A 19577-nucleotide genomic window follows, 5' to 3' on the forward strand; every position below is an offset into this window, starting at 1 on the left:
AGGATCAATAAATAAGCTGTAACTCAGCTGTTAAGCTGTTAGTCTGGGAACTAGCCACAGAAAGTGTGACACCAGGGCTTACGCTGTGGCATCATGAGTGGCCTGTACTACCTCTCTCACCCAAGTATGAAAATCTAGGAGAGGTCAATGGAGCATTGTGCTTGGGGAACTACATTTTCAACAAGACCCTCACTATACATGGGGCACATTCCCCACTAGTTATCAGGTCTACAGAAAGTAATTATCAGTAATTAAATTATATGTTGGTGGATTCATTAAAACATAAATTAGGCACAGGGATCCAGCTATTGGAAACTGCTACAGATGACTGTGTAGACACGCCACACAGTGCAGGTCTCACCCTTGTCTGGGTCCTGAATGGGGTTGGTGGTCATGGAGACAAATGCGGAGTGGTTACTAGGACAGATGAGAACATTGGAATGCAGACAGTCTGTATATTAAATTATAGATTGTGTCGGTGTGACTCTTGTTTGAGGGCAACCATCTTACTTTGGCTGTGTAGAAGAAAGCCTTTGTTGGAAGGAGACGCATGCTGGAGAATTTAGGGTTGAAGAGCCGTTTACATGTAGCTCCTTCTTAAAGGGCTCAGAAAAAAAAAAAAAAAACAGAGAGAGAAAACAACAGAAATCAGGGATGGCCAAAGGTTAATTTCTAAATCTAGATCAAATAAACATGGGTGTTTTTGTACTCTTCTTTGAATTTCTGTATAGGTTTGAAACTTCAAAATTGATGTTTTAGAAACTTCTTTAATGCTATTTTAATAAAATGATGCCATTTCAGAGTAAGAGAAGCAGGACAGTGTGTAAGTTGCGGGAGGCTGCAGGGACGAGAAGTTGGGGAGAACGTTAGCTGGAAGACAGGAGTGGTCAGTGGTCTCGGGGAGCTGTAGGCAGGGTCCTGCTTGGGAACATCGTGTGCATGCACTTTTCAGTGGAAAAAGGAGGAAGAAGCTTCATCTTACAGAGACGTGGTTGTTGGCTTCGGTGTGCTGGGACAACACCGCTTTGCCAGCCCCATTAAGTAGCTGACACTAGAGTCATGGGAGTCCCTCTAACATCATTTTGAACCAATCTCTGCAGACACCTTCTTGCCTCTGTCCAGAAAAGTCATGGGGAGTTGATGGTGGCCTCCCACCACTTTATTGGTGGAGCAGTCAGTCCCAAGATGTCACGTTGTCCCACCCTGCCCTCGCCTTTAGGATTAGACACCTGAACTAAGTTGGGGCAATCAGATCTCTCTCAAAGAAAATCTCTTGAGAAAATGAGTCTGTTCTGAAGAAGCTGAGTCACAAGACCATTTCGGATAACAGCAAACTGAGGTCATGCAAAAGCAGAAACCACAAATGGCAAAAATAGGTGGTCATCCGCAAGGAAGAGACTAGAGCAGGTGCATGGAGAAAGACGGAGGCGAAGGAGTGTAAGTCCCCAGAGGGCGGGAAACAGTGTGGGAGCTGCCTCGTCCACAGAGTCCTTCACTCCAGGCCCATTTCTCAGTAAACCTGCCGTCCTCTGCATATCCACCCCTCCTGGGGAAGCCTCTTCTCTTTGAACTGGTTAGGGATGAACTGTTGGGTAGGCTTCAGTTCCTTGAATGTCCTCCTCATTTCTTACTGACTGTGACTTGTTTGAGGGCCTGTGACCCAAACCACCTTCTCCTCCGGGACCTTGGGCCTTACGTACTCAATCCTGCTCTGACTCAAGCCGTTGTTCTGAATCTGGCCTCACTCTCACAGTTCCTCTTACTGGACCCAGCCCAGGAGCTGGGACCCTTTAGAACCAAACTTTAAGTCACAGACTCTTAGTCTCCAGACATGGGCCACCTTTTCTCTAGACCTTGAGTGAGTCGTTTCACAGGCAATATCCCCAAGCCCAAACTAGTCCTCCCTCCTGCTCTTACAACCAGTCTTTGTCCCTCCTGAGCTCCTGCAAATGGCAAAGTGACAGAGTTTACTGCTTCCTCTTTTGTTAGTCCATAGATGGGTGGGACGTCTGTTCTCTTTTTAGCATCCTGATTACCTTAGGGATTCTGGGGACATGGATAAGGGCTGCCCTCTTTGCATTATACAAGTAATATAATTATACTTGTTCATCATAGAATTTGGTGTGGGGGGGAGGATAGAAAAGGAAAAAGAGGAATAAATAAAAAGCATCCAAAAACATAATTTTAAGATACAGAGATAAGTCTTATTGATATTAGGTTTTTTTTTTTTTTCTTTCAGTTTTGGTTTTAGAAAGTCAGATTATGTACCCTCTTCCATTTCCAATCCTTTTTTGTCATTACTGGCAAGAATTTCCTTGAATTTTAAAAATTCTTTTAAGTATCATCTTACTAGCTGCATGACATCCCATTTCATATGTTATGTGAAGTGTGTAAATATACAAAACATTCTGGTTCAGCACCTCCCTAAGTTTGCACACTTTGGCTGTTTTTATTTTTGCTGACATCAGCAACTCTGAGATGAAACATTTGTGTCTGTTTTAGGTTCCTCATGCAATAGGCCAGCCTGACATCACAAATGGTTTCACAATTGCTCTGTGCTTGCCCCTCTGGTAAGAAAGGTCTCCCCTTGCACAGAACCTTCCTTACATCGTTGTCGTGGCTGCTTCGTGTTGACACCTTCAGTCAGTAAAGAAACGGAAGCTCACCTTTGTACTGTTGAAGGCTAGGGAGGCTGAGCTTCTTATTCATATGCTCTTGGATCTGAAATGGGGCAATTAAATCAGTAACGCATTGTGTTTCCCTGGATGATATTCCCTTCTATATTCTTTTTTTTTAAACCTGAAGTGATGTCTTTTCAAAAAGCACCTGACCACCATGTGAGTAGGCAAAGCTTGGTGCTGTGCATGGCTTGTGTCGTATCTGAGTTTTGCCACTTCTCCCCAGACTCAGAGTCAAGTTTGAATGGTTCCATACCTAAATGAGGAAAAACAAAAAAAGTAAGTGACTAATATACAAACAAAGTTTCTGACTAGAAATGAAAGGAATTAGTATGTCATTTTGTAAGTGACCCTTTGCTGTTCTGTCTGGTTTGAGGCGCTGTTGTAATGCGGTAGTTTTAGAAAGAATTGAAAGGTGAAGAGCTAAGGTAACATAAGGTTTAAGTGATAGAGACTTTCATTTCTTAGAGCACTAGGTGGAATTGCAGTGATAAAAGAGTCTCTGGCCTACAAAGATTGAATTCTGTCTCGGTTTGGGAAGCGTTTGGACACAAAAATGCAGTGTCGCTATCTATTCATGTTCCGTATTTCAAAGCTACCCAGTAAGTCCCTCCAGTGCCTGACCAGCTCCTTTCTGGCTGCATTTTATTTCTTTTTCCTTCAATTTCTGGGTCAGAACAGTTTCCCTGAATTCCTAGGAAAGGGAACAGACACAACAGGGAAGTCTACTGACTTAGTTAAGACTGCATTGAGTTAGAGACTACAGTTTTACTCCTCTTGAAAAATGCCAGATAATTCCATTGTCTGACTGATTCTAACCTCACCTTATAAGGGATGAATGTCCCCCAAGTTTAACTCACTCCTAATCTTTTGTTCCTCATCTCCAAACTCATCACATGATGTTTAAATTTCATTTTTAATTATTAATAGCAGAAATCACTTTATATCTGCAATTTTACCTTCTGTAGGGGCAGTGGTATACCAGAGGTGGCTTGTACCAGCTCAAGAGAACCAAATTGTTCAGTGTTCAGGAATTTCTGAGGCATCTGTTAAATGTAGTCATTTTAGGTTGGTTCCACAGTTTAGCTATTGTGAATTATGCTGCAATAAACAATGATGTGGCTGTGTCCCTGTAGGATGCTGCTTTTAAGTCCTTTGGGTATAGACTGAGGAGTGGGATATCTGGGTCAAATGGTGGTTCCATTCCCAGTTTTCCAAGGACTCTCCATACTGCTTTCCATATCGGCTGCACCAATTTGCTGTCCCACCAGCAATGTAAGAGTGTACCTTTTTCCCCACGTCCTCGCCAACATTTATTATTGTTTGTATTCTTAATAGCTGCCGTTCTGACTGGAGTGAGATGATTTGCATTTCTCTAATTGCTAGAAATGTTGAATATTTTTTCATATATTTGTTGATTGATTATATATCCTCTTCTGAAAAGTGTCTGTTCAGGTCCTTGGCCCATTCATTGATTGGGATTTTTTTTTTTTTGGTGTTTAGCTTTTTGTGTTCTTTATATACCCTAGAGAGTTGTGCTCTATCTGTAGATGAATGGATAAAGAAAATGTGGAATGTATACACACACACACACACACACACACACATATATACATACACATGGAATATTACTCAGCAATAAAATCATGAATAAAATCATGGATATAAGAGAATAAAATCATGGCATTTGCAGGTAATGGATGGAGTTGGAGACTATAATGCTAAGTGAAATTAACCAATCCCCCCAAAACAAATGCCAAATGTTTTCTCTGATTTAAGGATGCTGATTCATAATGTGCTTGTGTGGCGGGCATGGGAGGATTAGATGAACTCTAGATAGGGCAAAGGGGAAGGAGGGGAAGGGAGGAGGCATGGGAGTAGGAAAGACGGTAGAATGAGATGGACATCATTACCCTAAATACATGTATGAAGACACAAATGGTGTGACTCTACTTTGTGTACAACCAGAGATATGAAAAATTGTGCTCTATATGTGTAATATGAATTGTAATGTGTTCTGCTGTCATACATAACAAATTAGAACAAAAATTTTTGAAAACAATAAAGAAATATTGCCCCCAAAAAGTAGTCATTTTAAATGAGGTAATCAAAATTAAATAAATTATCTTTACAGACAAGGGTAATAAATATCCCAAACTCATCACTTCCTATTTTATCATCTTTTATTGCTATCTTTCTCTTGAGATTGTTTGCACCTGTTATATGTGTGCAGTAGCAATTCTATATAACTATGCACCACCGATCATCTCTTTCCGGCTTGCATTAATGGTGCCGCATTTATAGCTTGAAATTGGCCATAGCAAGAGTATTTATTCTACTGAATTGGAAAATGCTACACTACACATCAGGGTTTTGTCCTCAATGCCCCTCAAAAGAGAGAACCATTCTCAACTGTTCTCTGGCTCACTAGAGCACAGCAGGTATTCCATTGGTGAGAGAGAGGGCATGTGGCAAGAGCTTGGGTTTCCAAGTCAGAGAACTTGTGTTCCTGTTCTGGTGGTGTCATTTACCAACTCTGTGACTTTGTCATTTAGCAAATCAAGCTTTTCTAAACCTTGAATTTTTTTCATGCACAAAATTAGAAGAATATTTGGCTCTCAAGATTATTTTGATTTGAGCCAGGTGCAGTGGGGCATGCCTATAATTACAGCAGCTCAGGCGGCTGAGACAGGAGGATTACAAGTTCAAAGCCAGCCTCAGCAACTTAGGCCCTAAGCAACTCAGTGAGACCCTGTCTTTAAATAAAATGCAAAATAGGACCAGGGATGTGGCTCAGTGGTTAAGTGACTCTGGGTTCAAACCCTATTACCAAAAAAAAAATATATATATATATATATTGACTTGAGATATTGACAATCAGCTACATATCAAGCATTTTTCAAGGTGTTCTGTTACATCAAAAAGATCTAATAAGTGCTCATATTATTTGAACTACTAAAGTTCCTGTGAATTTGATATACACACGTTAAGTATAGTACTGAGGGTTTATCACGTCTTATGTGGGAGAACAACACCTTCCCTTTCTACGGCAGAAATAACTATGATGGGGGGTGAACAATCCAGTGTCCCATTAACACACAGGCAGGAAGGAGAGTGGAGATGAGGTTAGAGAGGGAGCCAGGAGCACACCATGGAGAGCCTCCAAGCCCCACTGAAAAGCTGGAATCAAATTCTCATGCTAATTAGCAACCGCTGAAGGTTTTCAAAGCAAGAGACGACTATAATCAGACTTGGGTTTAGATAGATGATTCTGGCACCAGCGTGGAAATGAAATGAAAAGCCAAAACCGATGAGGAAAAGCAATCCGGGAGCAACTGTACGGTCCAAGGGGGAGACAACGGTGGTTTAAATTAAGGCCAAGCAGCAAAAAGCAGACAGCAAGCAATGATACAGAAGGGACAGAGGAGACCCCTGCCCACAGGGGGCTTGCCACTCTCCCACGCTCCTGCAGAGACAGTGGCTGGAGTCAGTGCTTGCAGATGTCAAGGTCTCATGAGATTTGAGAAGTAAACTCACTTCCTGTTTTCTGAATTCTCCACTAAATAATGATCAGTGACCAGCACTAAAAAGATAAAAATATGAAGTACTCTTTATACAGCAAAAGAAATAAGTTAAAAGGAAACAACAAATAAGAATATGCTTCCTGAATCTTTCTTAAATAGGAGTTGGCCAACATGTTCTGTGAAGATCCAGAGAACGAATACTTTAGTCTTGGAGAATCATAAAGTGTCTGTCCTCCCAACTCAGTTTTAGGGGTGGTAGTAGGAAAACAGACATAGGCAACAGAGTGAGAATAACTAGATTCCAATGAAGCTTTATTTGTGGCCGCTGAAATTTAAATTTTATATAATTTTCAGTTATTAGAAAATGTTACACTTCTTATTATTTATTTATATTTAGTGATTTAAAAATAAAAACAAAACACACGCCTGACAATATGAAGGTAGTGGGCTGGACTTGGCTCACGGCTATAGTTTGCTGATCCTCTGTGTTGTCACCAGGAAGTTCTAGTCTTGTGCAGAAGGTCACAGAGAACCATTAAAAGGAAATTACACTTCAAAAATGGGTAAGACCCTCCGAGCACACTGAGAGGTGAAGATGTCTGGAGAAGTAGATGGGAAAAGCAACTATCTCATCCTTGAGACCAGAAAGCCAAGTAATACGGGCTTCAGCATTTCCTTTACCCAGAACTGCCACAGTCTTAACGCAAGCATGTGACGTTCCTCTTGTCTCTGCCGTTATGGAAGTTCATTTTTAAATGAATAAGATTTGGAAAAAAATCTTTACTGGGAACTGAAATTCAAAGAGAGAAAATGTGGGCTAGGGAGGTAGCTCATGGGGAGAGCACTTGCCTATCATGTGCAAGGTCCTGGATTCGATCCCCAGCACTATTAGAAAAAAAAAAGTAAAAAAAAAAATTACATATGCAAAGAGAGGAAGTGATTGCAGACTGTCTAGAGGGCTTACGTGAGCTCAGTCTTCAGGACCACAGATTGCAGCCAGGATGCTGGGTGCTGTGTGTTCAATGTTGTTTGAGCGTGCCCCCCAAGGGACATCTGTCCTAGAAGATGGCAAGACCTGGAAGAGATTATTAGACATGGAGCACTATGATGGAAGACATTTATTGATACATATCTCATGAGACTACGTTAGTACTCATGGAACTAGGTTAACTGTCATGTAACTCTTGTTACTCAAGATGAGCCTGCCTCTCCCTGCTCTCCTGCCTCCACCCACCAGGTGGTCTCTCTCATATGCTCTTCTACTGTGTGATGCCATCCATCATGCTGAGACATAGCTAGAAGATCCTCATCAAAGGCTGAAAAAATGGGGATGCCTGGTCTTGGATATCTAGCCTTCAAAGCTGTGCATGAAATACACCTCCAGTGTTTTGTTACAACAACAGAAAATGACTAAGACACAGGTAAACCACAGAGATAGATGACAAAATCCTATTGCTACTCTTTAACAAAACAGCTCTAGGAGAAGAGCCAGATCTGAGATGAACAAATTCCACTCAATTTTTTTGAAAAAAAAGTTAAAGTATTTTGGAAATGACACGTTAGGAAACCTAATGATAGTTTGGAGGAAAATTCACATGCTGATTAGGTAGAAGGATTATGGGTCCAGAAGAAAGAAATCAGTTCAGAATGGAAACCCAAGAGTAGAGCCACAGTCAGCTTGTCTCTGATATTGCTTTTGTTCATAGGTCCAGGAAGGAACCACAAGTGAGTCATGACAGGGTTAGCAAGACAGAAGCAGCAGCTCTCCCCACGTCCTTTTAGACTCTGTGGGAAAGTGTTGATAACTGCTGGGCTGTCTCTGGTGGGGGAGGAAATAGGGCTTTCCAGGGCAGCCCCCCCTGAGGCTTTCTCCTCTGGGAGAGGAGAAAAAGAAGGAGCAGGGAGAGAAAGAGAGATTGGGAGGAGGAAAGAGGAAGAAAGAGGGAGGTGAGAGTGGAGAAATTTCGTTTTTGAAAAATCCAGGGGATTTTGCTGACCACAGAGACTTGAGACTTTTCTCACCTTCCCCTCCTCCTCCCCTCCTCCTCCCCTCCTCCTCCCCTCCTCCTCCTCTCCTCCCTTCTCTTTCCCCTTCCCCCTCCCTTCCCCTCTTTTTTTTAAATCTTTTTATTCTAATTTGTTATATATGGCAGCAGAATGCATTACAGTTCATATTACACATACAGAGCACAATTTTTCATCTTGGTTGTACACAAAGTAGAGTCACAAAATGAATTCAACAAAGTAACAATCAACACCCCCCCCCCCCCTTAACACTCTAGACTCAACAGGCACTCCATAGTACTTGCTGGGAGGACAGAATCTCTGGCATTTCTGGATCCCAAGCTTTTGTTTTTCAGCATGACTGCGCACAAAGCAAGTCCACTGAAGGACCTGACCCAGGCTGACTTCCCGGTCCCCAGCGTCTTTCCCAAGTGTTTCTTTGCTCTCTGGCGCTCCCCAATGGGTAGTGGATACACACTTCCCAAAGGGCGCCCTGGGGATAACTCACAGGGGCTGGGCTTGGTGATGATTGGCAGGTACCCTGATTTGCCATCTTTTGCACCTTCAAAAGGAGCACGGGATTTGAACTGAGGAGACCAGTGTTTGCGACCCAGCTCTGTCACCTACTGCCCCCACCCCACCCTCGCCATGGTCTCAAGTAATATCTCTTCACCTTTAAAGCAATACTTCATGGATGGGACTTGTGAAAATCAAGTCAGATGAGGAGATTTCAGAATGCTCTGCTGGCTATGAGACTTTTAGAGATTTAAAATTTTTATTGGTATCACTAAAGTTGCATTTTGTGAGGCTGTTGAATTCTAGTCCTATGACTTGCTGAACACTCCATAGAAAGGTATGTGGTCCAGCCACTTGCCAGCAGACTCTCTTAGTTGTGGGAGACTTAAGAAGGCAAAGTGAAAGCAGAAAGGCATGTCTGGAAGGCTGGAGACATGCTCCTCACTCCATCACCACTATGGCCTTGGACCAAAAATACCCCATTTTAAGACCTCACCTCTATGTGGAAGGTTAAAATAAATAACTGCAGAAATATTCAGCCTAACCTTTTTAGGTTTTCTTTGGACTACACTTTCCCTTGCCTTCCTCTTTCCCCCACTTCCATTTTTCCACTGATGCTGCCTCGACCTTAGAGTTTTTAAGTATGTGGTCCTGGATCACCCAATCAGAATCAGAAGGAAAGCTGGTTAGAAATGCAGGTGCCTGTACCCAGCCCAGAATTTACTTGGTCAGAATTTCTTTTTCTTATTCTATTCTTTTTTTTTTCTTTTTTGGTAGCTGTGTCATTGGTATTGTTATGTTAACAAACTTTTCAAGTGATTCCTGTACTAAGATTTGCAAATTTCCTCTTAGGTTTCTCCAAGGAGACAAGGACCAATTCTTTTTGATTACATCTATATTCCAAGCACTTATTATGATGACTAGCATTCTGCTAACACTCAGTGAGCTTTTTGATTGAGGCAGACCAGTGTTTGCGACCCATTTAATGAAGCAATAAATAAAACCCAGGATCTACCATTTTGGTCCCTTCATTAGAAGTGACCACCCTTTCCCCCAGAATGCTGCTGCTGCTGCAGAACCCTATCAGTAAAACCAAGGTCATGGAGGTTGCTAATAGGAACAGAGCAAGAATCTGCTTCTCTCACCTGGGAGGATCTGTGCAAACAGTCTTCTTTTGCAAGTCATGGGTGGGGAAAGTCTTCTGAACAGGAGAAGACTTTGGTGTCCTTCCATAACAATACTCAAGAAGTCTATCTACTTTAATTCCTAATATGAAACCTCCAATTCTCTGTGATATAATCCCTTATCCCTCAGATCCACTATGCTGAGTTTTCATTCATTCATTCATTCCTATGTCATCTAATATATGTTGAACATCTACCAGTACATGGTACCAGGTGCTCAGAGCAAAACACTGAAGATAAAATTCCTACATTTAAGGAGCACACAGTGCAGAGAGGGAAAAAGATTCTAAGAGATTGTTTTATCAAAATCAAGGTGGGTGAAGGATATAATAGAGGGCAACAGCGGGTAAGAAACTTAGTTTTCTGAGCGAGCTGAGGGAGCTGGCAAATGAGGATGGACACTTCATACATTCACTCCTTTACTCTCTCAGCAGATATTCACTGAGTACCCACTGCTATGGTCTGAGTGTTGTTGTCCCTTCAAATTCACATGGTGAAACCTAATTTCCAATGGATGGTATTAGGAGTTCGGACTTTTGAGAGGTGATTAGTTCATGAGGGTGGAGCCCCTCTCGGTGGGATTGGTGTCCTACGGAGACCCCAGAGAGTCCCCTTGCACCTCCACCAGGTGAAGACACAGTGAGATCAGATATAAACTAGAAAGTGGAGTCCTCACCAGACAACAAGTCTGCCAGCTCCTTCATCTTAGATTTCCCAGCTTGCAGAACCCTGAGAAATAAGTTTCTGTTGTTTATGAGCTACCCAGGTTAAGGTATTTCATAGATGCCTGCCAAGTGCCAAACAGTCTGGAATCTTCGAAAATATGGCTTCAGTGGATCCACCAAGTGGTTCAGAGAGAAGAAATCTAAAGGCATTGGTGCCCTTCATCATTTTAATTGATCCTCTGTTATCATCCACAGGTTTGGTGACCTGGAGTTAACTGCAGTCTGAAAACGTTAAGTGGAAAGATAACAAACAATTCACAAGCTTTAAATTGTTTGCCATTTTAAGTAGCATGATGAAATCTCATACTTTTCCACTCTGTCCTGCTGGGAACATGAATAATTTTGCTGTTTAGCATATCCACACTATATATATATGCTACTTGCCAGTGGTCACTTACTAGTTATCTCTAATATCAGATCGACTTTCAGAGTATTTCAGGGCTTGTGTTCAAGTGAACATTTTAAACTTAACATTGGGCCCAAAGCAGAAGCATAGTGATGCTGGAAATTTGGATAATACACCAGAGAAACCACAAAGCGCTTCCTTTAAGTGAAATATCCAGAAGGAAAAAAAAAATCATATGCTCAGGTTGCTAAGATTTAAAGTTCAATAAGATATTTTGAGAGAGAAAGAGAGATCACATTCACATAACTTATATCAGAGAATATTGTTATCATTGTTTTATTTTACTATTTTTTTGTTACTGTGCTTAATACATAAATTAAACTTCACCCCAGGTATGAATGTATAGGAAAAGACAGTGCTCACATCTGTCTCAGGCATCCACCAAAGTCTTGCAATGTGTCTCCCATGGATAAGAGGGACTACAACATCTCTGTCTTTTTCCCTAGGGCAAGGGATCCTCCCAGAGCTGAGGAAGTCACTTCAGTACTCTTGCCAGTTCTTGGAATCACTCCAGAAAGATTTGAGACTTGTAGCACTAAGCAACAGGCATGAGTTTATTAGAAAGAAATTTAAAAAGGGGGGAAGGGGACACTCTCAAGGGAGAGAGTGGGTCCTCTCAGAGAGGAGAAGGACAGCATACCCCTCCTTCCCTCCAGTTTTGTTGGGAGTCCCAGGGAAATTTCCAGAGAGCCCCAACCCTCCTCTTGCCTTTTAGACTGACAGCCTGATGGCACAGACTTTCAGGTCCCCACTACACATGATAAGCTTCCTAGGCAACTCTGAGTCATTTCAGCCCATGCAGACCAGTTCTAATTGGAACCTGTTCTTACAGATTTCATGGTCAGGGGGAATTAGCCTTATCTCCCTGACTTCTAGAATCCAGTCTGTGTGAGGATCACAAAGTCCATCCCCTTCGGGTAGCTTGTCAGGGTGGAGCCTTTAGGTCTGCATTTCTCCTGCAGATAACAGGTTGCTTGCTGAGGAATGTAACATATCCTATTGACTCTAGCCAGGCAGGCGGAAGGCAGGTAAATTGCTTTTTAAAAGAAAGCATGCGGAGGTCAACACAGCGGGCCTGGTTTATAGAATTATTCCCTTAAGCTCATGTTCCCAGGGCTCATGGCTGTCTGAGCCTGTCACTACCCTCTCATAGGGTAGTTATGTGTACCTCTTCTGTCCCTCTTCTGTTGGGTGCTACTCCACTGATTAGGAAATGGCCATTTTTATTTGGCAACTTCCTAATGTAGAGTCTCTCCCAGGTAACTACACACATAGGCTTTAAAGAATTCATAAATGAAACCAAGGGCATTTAAGAGCCTAGCTTCAGGGCTAAGTCTATGTTAAGAGATCGTGTGTTGACCACCAGTCCACACTTCTAGGTTGTCTTATTTTTTCTTTTTCTCTATTGTCTCCTGGTTTGGGTTTTTATTTATTTTCTTATCTTCTATTTTAATTAAATGACTTTATTGGGTGTGGGTTTGAGGCATGTAAATAGTGCATAATGATCAATGAAGAGTTAACATCACCATCTCCTTAAACATACATTTTAAAAATTTGATTAATACATAGAACTCAAACAGTTAGCTTAAAGCAATAAGTTCTGGGCCCCCTTTGATGAGGGGTCAGACCACCTCCACATAGTGCTGAAGAGACTCCTGAGAGCACGAGGACTGCAAGGAGGCCATTAGGTCCCACCAGATACCATAGACTTGCTGGAACATACCAGAAGAAAGTGGGCAAATCTGGTCGACTTTTTGAGACACTCCTAAGAAATAACTTGCTTGCACTCAGAAGTGGTCCTTGCCATTAGAAGGTTCTGGAACAGAAGAGGGGGAGGCAGGCTGGAGGGAAAGAGGGTTATTGGCAGAACAGATTAGCCAAGCTTTAGAATGTTTTCTTTCCAGCTTCCTTCGAGTGATTTAGCCACCAATGAGAGACTATGTTGCATTCAAATATGTGTTTTTCACCCCTCCTGTCTAGAAGGAAGTTTCTTCCTCTTTCTGCAGCCCCTTCTGACAATTTGTAGCTGGCATTGAGCATTTCAAATGTGGCGTTTTGATTTGGATGATGACAAGATATTTCTCGAAACTGATTTACTTTATGCCAAATATGAAATTAGATTTGCGATGGTTGGAGCAGATGAAAAAATGTCAGAGCAGCCGCATTGCGGGCCCGGGGCTGTGAAATCAGGCTGCTCTTAAATGGGGGCGGGTGGTGTCTTAGGGTTCTAATTCAGGACAAAATGATGGGAAATTTGGCGAGGTGACGGAGGGACACTCAACCCCTTCAAACAAGTACCTCATTCTGAATTTCTCAGCAAATGCCCCAAAGGGCCTTTGTGGACACACTTCAAGTAACATTATTTCTCACAGATAGATTCTCCCTCCTAGGTCGGCCTCCCTCCTAGCTCTCAAAAGAATGCCCGCATTGTGTGTGCACACTTAGTTTCTGTCACTCAGCCCACCCTCCTGCTCCCTCTCCCTCTGACCCCCCATGGCTCTCTCTTCCTCTCCAGGCCTCCTCCTTTGTCCTTCCCATCTCTCTTCCTCTCCCCACTTCCTCTCCCTTCCCTGATCTCATTCTGCCTCCTCATCATTGATTGACCTGCTGCTAACAAAAAGCAAATGAGTGGTTGTAATGGCAACATGTCCTGGGCTCTCTTTCCTCTCCCTGCATGGTCACCAGGCTTGGAGTACAGGTTGCTGATGGAGAGAAGCCACAAGAACAGAACCTGCAGGTCCTGTGACGGGCTTCTGAGGGAGCCACAGGCAGGGATTCTGGGCCTTAGCAGCTCAAAAGACACCCCTCTAGCTGGTAAGGTACAGTAGCAGCCTGCTGGTCTCCCGTCCACCTGGACCCTCCTGCTTGGGGACAAGCATTCTGGGAGACCAAGGAAAGATGAGAGCTACTTTTACCCCAGGGCAAACCTTGGCTTGTAACTTGACACAGGTCTACAACTTCTCTCTGTGTAATCCTAAACCCGCTGATCAGACTCTGCTTAATCTGTGACTTGTCCTTGATCCCCCTTTCTTTTGGGCAAAGTCTGAGTTTCTTGCTGTGAGGCACACAGAGTCTTCTAACCTCTGACAATTTTCTTCTCTGAGGCTGAGCCCTATCTTTCTAGCTCTCTAAAACCTAGTCATTAGGACATTCTTATCAGTCCGTTCTGGGCCTTTGAATGCAGCTCTCTTTGGTGAGATCTTTCCCATCACTATCACCAGGGTGTCTGGCTAACTCTTATTTATCCTTTCACTTTAAGCTGTAACATTAGCTTCCCCAGGAGACCTTCGTGGATTCCTCCTACCACACCACCCCCCCCCCGTCCCTCCACCTGCACACACCTCCCCTGCACAGGTGTGCACATACTCAGCCCCATCCTCCTGCATGGCCTACCCACACACAGAGAAATAGACTGTCCACATCTGTACTCCTATATATATGCTCAACAACACATAGATTTTAATTTTTGAACTTACGAAAGAGTAAGTTTGTATTACATATTCTCAACGTGTGTATTTTTCCACTTTTTCTTTCATTTTAAATTAATTATTTTTATTTTTTTACTATTAGATAAGCATAACAGTAGAATGGCAAATGCCCCAAAGGGCCTTTGTGGAACACTCTTCAAGTAACATTATTTCTTGCAGATGGATTCTCCCTCCTTGATAAGCATGACAGTCAGAATGGCAGCTATCAAGAATACAAACAACAATAAGTGTTGGCGAGGATGTGGGGAAAAAGGTACATTCATACACTGCTAGTGGGACTGCAAATTGGTGTAGCCAATATGGAAATCAGTATGGAGATGTCTTGGAAAATTGGGAATGTAACCACCATTTGACCCAGCTACCCCTCTCTTTGGTCTATACCCAAAGGACTTAAAAACATCAAACCACAGGGACACAGCCACATCAATGTTTATTTTTCCACTTTGACTCTTAAGAACAAACTCACTCTCGGATACACATTCCCTATTGCTGAACACAAAGCCCCCAAATATCCCTTCTACTTAACAGTACGTATATGAACTGGGTAGAACTGTCATGTCCTTTACACTCAAAATATATCTGGTGACACTACACATTCCTGATAGTAAGCTGGACTTTGTCTCAACTTATACTCCAGCAAGACATACCTTGCTCCTTCTTCCAAGACCACGAAAACTTAGAGAGGTTAGTGAAAGGACACCTGGAATGCAGTTCCCTTGGTTTTGTAATAATTCCCTCTCACTGTAAAGTACAATAGTAGAATAGAGACCATCATCAATTTTCTGCATGATAGCAAAGTCCTTAAAGCCAGTGCAGAAGGACAGCATGGAGCAGGATAGAAGTAATGTATTCAATCCCCAAAGTATTGAGAATCTGCTATGTACCCATGTGATGGAGTGAATTGTGTTCTCCCCAAATTTCTGTGTTGAAGATCCAACTCCTCAGTGTGACTGTATTAGGAGACAGGGTTTATATGTGCCATGGAGGTCATAGAGTGGGACCAATATAGTTTGGATAGGAAATATCTCCAAAAGCTCATGGGTTAATGCAGGGATGTTTGGAGGTGGAAGGACTGGATATGAGAACTGTGACTTAATCAGTTCATCTTATCTTGAATGGACTGGGAGTAACCATAGGCAGGTGAGGAAGGGCTGGAGGAGGTAGGTCCCAGGGGGCATGCCCTGGAAAAATGTATCTTCCCTGTGGCCTCATCATCCCTCTTCCCTCTCTCTGCTTCCTGGCAAGCCATGAATGGAGCAGTGCTTCTCCCCCACATCATTCCACCACACCCTTCCACCATGATGTTCTACCTCATCTTGGGCCAGAACAATGAGTCTGTCCATCATGGACTAAATCTCTGAAATCAAAAGCCAAAATAAACTTTCCCTCCTCTTAGTTGTTCTTCTCAGGTGTTTTGTTCATAGCAACACTAAGCTGACTGACAGAGAACATTAATCCTATAGAACTGGTGTCCTTAAAAGAAATGAAGGAAATATCATCGATCTCTTCCTCTCTCCACCTACACTATGAGGAAAAGCCACGTGAGAACACAGTAAAGAGACAGATCACTGTAAGCCAGGAAGAGGCCCCAAAAGAAAGCAGTTATGAAGCACCCTGACTGTGAACTTCTAGCGCTTAGACGGTGTGAAATCACCATGTGTTCTTCAAGTCAGTAGAGTGTATTGTTTTGTCACCCTGCACTAGCCTGGCCATGCCCACCACTCTGATTATGAGCCACAAGGTAGAAAGCAAGCAGATGAGGTCTTCCCACTCCTGCAGCTTACCTGTCCCTTCCTCCTCCCACTCCAGGGTGGTGGTGGTTTCTTGATTTTGCTAAGTGGCTCATTTGGGGGTTCCTTCATTCTCATTTAGTTTATCAGACTCCCTCATTCCTTGCCTAACCCATTCTACGAAGTGCATTTCCTCGATTGAAAACATTTGGATTGCTTTCTGCTGCTTGGCCTAAATAATAAGGTCTATTTTCCAGAGAGATTTGTGAAGATTTCAGTATGATTCTGGTCACCAGATAAAACATGAAATGGTGCTCACTTCATTATTCCTCCATAACACTCCCCTGCTCTCACTCCTTCCCTCCCCACCCAGGAGTGCATTCCCATGGCTTGTCTTTCTGGAATCCTATAATCCTTCTCTGAAGATAATTAAGATCATGTCATTAAAACAAATGGCAAGTCTTATATTGGCGACTGACCCTCAATTTAACTGACCCTTTGGCAGGACTTTTAAATGGAGGTGGGCTCCAATCTATACTAGCAATGAAGTGATCTTTTGAAGGATCACTAATTGTTTGTCTGTCCACTTGTGGGGTGTGTGCTTCTGCTGAGTAACTATACGGCCTGGTTTTGTGTTCTCATTAGAGTTTCTTGGTTTTCCATGTGGTGCTGACAGATGAAGGCTTTTGTGGTTCATAAATAGGACTCCACTGCCTCTTCTTGGAACTATGGTTTTGATCATTCTGAGCCTGAGCTCAAGATAAACAAGAATAAAAAGTGGCTGGGAGTCACTTTCAAACAGAAGTTGCCAGCTAGAGACCCCTAGGCCTATTGCAATAAGCAGACAGACTTTGTTTAGCTTATATAAGATGTGATTTTTTTAAAAAAATTAGAATGTGTTATTAAAATATCAGAGTTAGGCATTTTACATTTGAAAATTTCAACGTCTCTTATTTGCTGAAAGGTTGGGAAATGTAGATGCCGGAGATTCTTTTTCCATAAGGTAACAACAGCTGCCTAATGTAGAATAAAGTATTTGTTCTCCAAGTTGCTACAGTCCCCACAGATTCAATCAATCACTTCATCTGTCTAGACCCTGTAGCCTGAGATTGTGTCCCCTGTGATGGAATATGATATGAGGGAGAAATAAGTTTGTATGGTGCTAAGCCACTGAGACTTGGAGACTTATTTGTTACCACTGCGTGGCCAGCCTATCTGACTAATGCATGTGGCTTTTCTGTCATCACTAGTACAATCTAGGTGAAAATAAAAGCATACTCTTGAGGTTCCTATGTGCCAGGATGTATTATCCCTGGTTCTCTGGAGAAACAAAACCAATAGGAGAAAGAGGAAGATTTTTAAAGAATTGGCTTACATAAATGTGAAGGCCGGCAAGTCTGAAATCTAATCTATAGAGCAGGCCAGCTGGATGGAGAGGTAGTTAAGGGCTGATATTGCAGTGTGGAGTCTACAGGTGGGGAATCAGACAGAATTTTTATATTGCGGAATAGAAGCAGAAACCCTTGTTCCTCAGGAAATTTCAATTTTTTGATCTTAAGGTTTTTGACTTATTGGATGAGGCCCACATTATAAGGGTAATCTGCTTACTTGAAAGTCTATTGATTGCAAACGCTACTCGAATCTAAAAAACAGCTTCACAGAAATATAGAGATTAGAGTTTGACTCAGCCACACTGACACATAAATTAGCCAACATACATGTTATACACAAATTCTTGGTGATTTAAAGAGCAGGTCCCAGAAAACTGGTAGAAGAACCCCCAGTGGCTAAGTCACTATGGCAAGAGGTCAGATGAGACCTAAGCCAGGAAGCATAGAGGGTGACTCCGGCTGCGCTGACTTTCGTGAGATGCCTACAGATTCAGCTCAGGTGGATGAAGAAGTGGAATCTGCTTTGATGACAGCACAGTGCAATGGTGAATGCTCAGCCTCAAGCTGCCAGGCCTCTATTTGGATCTCAAACCTAGTTACTCACTATCTAGAGGCCTGGTAAAGTATTATTTAACCTCTTCAGCTCTGTTTTTGAACTTGGAAAACAAGGATCAAAAAATAGCATTTCCTTACCACAAAACACTCATACACACAAACAAAAAATGAAGGGACACGGGAAACTCTTAGAGGTGATAAGTGTGTGTAGCACCTTAATTGTGGAGATGGTTTCATGGGCATACACAGGTCCAGACTCATCAAACTATACAAATTAAATATGTGCTATTTTTAGTGTATCAATTCTATCTTGATAAAGCTACTGAAAAATAGTATTTTGATTTAAGGTTGGGAAGGTTGTGATGAGGAATAGAATAAAAGAGATTGTTCCACAAAATGCAAATAAAGTATAATTATTGCCACTTTATGGCTCCTCTTCTGTTTGCTGTAGCATTATTCTGTGAAGTCTGTACATTTACTTAATCAGTTCTCAGAACACCTTGATGAGTTAGGAACTGGAAGTTGTTTCTGGCCTATATACAACCTGTGTATAAAACAGCAAAAGGTCCCCTTTCCCCTTCTTTTGGAAAACTGTTATAAAACACTATTTAGGTTAGAACAAAACCTATCTTCTGGGAAACTGGTAATGTGTATACAAATCTCTCCTTCTATGCTGGGCCAGCACTCCCTTAGTCCTCATGCCCTTGTGCAGAGTACAACTCATACACCTGCACACAGTGGGTCTGCAGATATTATTGTTATCTTCAATTTATGGATGGGGAAACTGAGGTTCATCAAAATAAAGTAGCTTGGCTGAAATTATAGCAATCTATAATTATATCTTATGATTAGAGTCAAGGCAGCAACATGTTGTCAGATACAAAGTAGGTTCTCATTAAATATTAATTGCATTATTTTTCCTTGTTAGAAATGACTCAAGTAGGCAAAGAGGAGTTTGTTACAAGTTTTGCCTTAAAAGGGAGGTTATTCTAGGGGCAGTATAATGGATTGAGGGGAAAGAGATTTGCATCCCATGTACAAATTGGCACACAGTTTTTAATTGGTGTGTGCACTGTGGTTTAGTTTTTGATGTTGAAATGCAGCCTTTTTATGTAGTTACAGCTTTGCTAATTATTAAAATGCCTTATATCTGTGACATACTTTGTTCCCTTCAAAGGTTTTCTGCGTTCACTCTGGCAATAGCCCTGGTCTGGGAAGGATACAGTATATCTTCTAAATTTCACAGATGTAAAGAGCGTGATTGATGACCAGCAAGACCCCTGATTACCCCTGGGCTACGAGGGCTTCATCTTCTGAATGGACCCCTGAATGAGCTAGCCCTAGGGCCCAGGCTGTGGACTGTGCTCAGCTCTCTT

The sequence above is a fragment of the Marmota monax genome, unplaced genomic scaffold (assembly GCF_021218885.2).
Source record: "Marmota monax isolate L192 unplaced genomic scaffold, Marmota_monax_Labrador192_F-V1.1 WCK01_AAM20220418_F8-fsc00003, whole genome shotgun sequence".
Lineage (NCBI taxonomy): Eukaryota > Metazoa > Chordata > Mammalia > Rodentia > Sciuridae > Marmota > Marmota monax.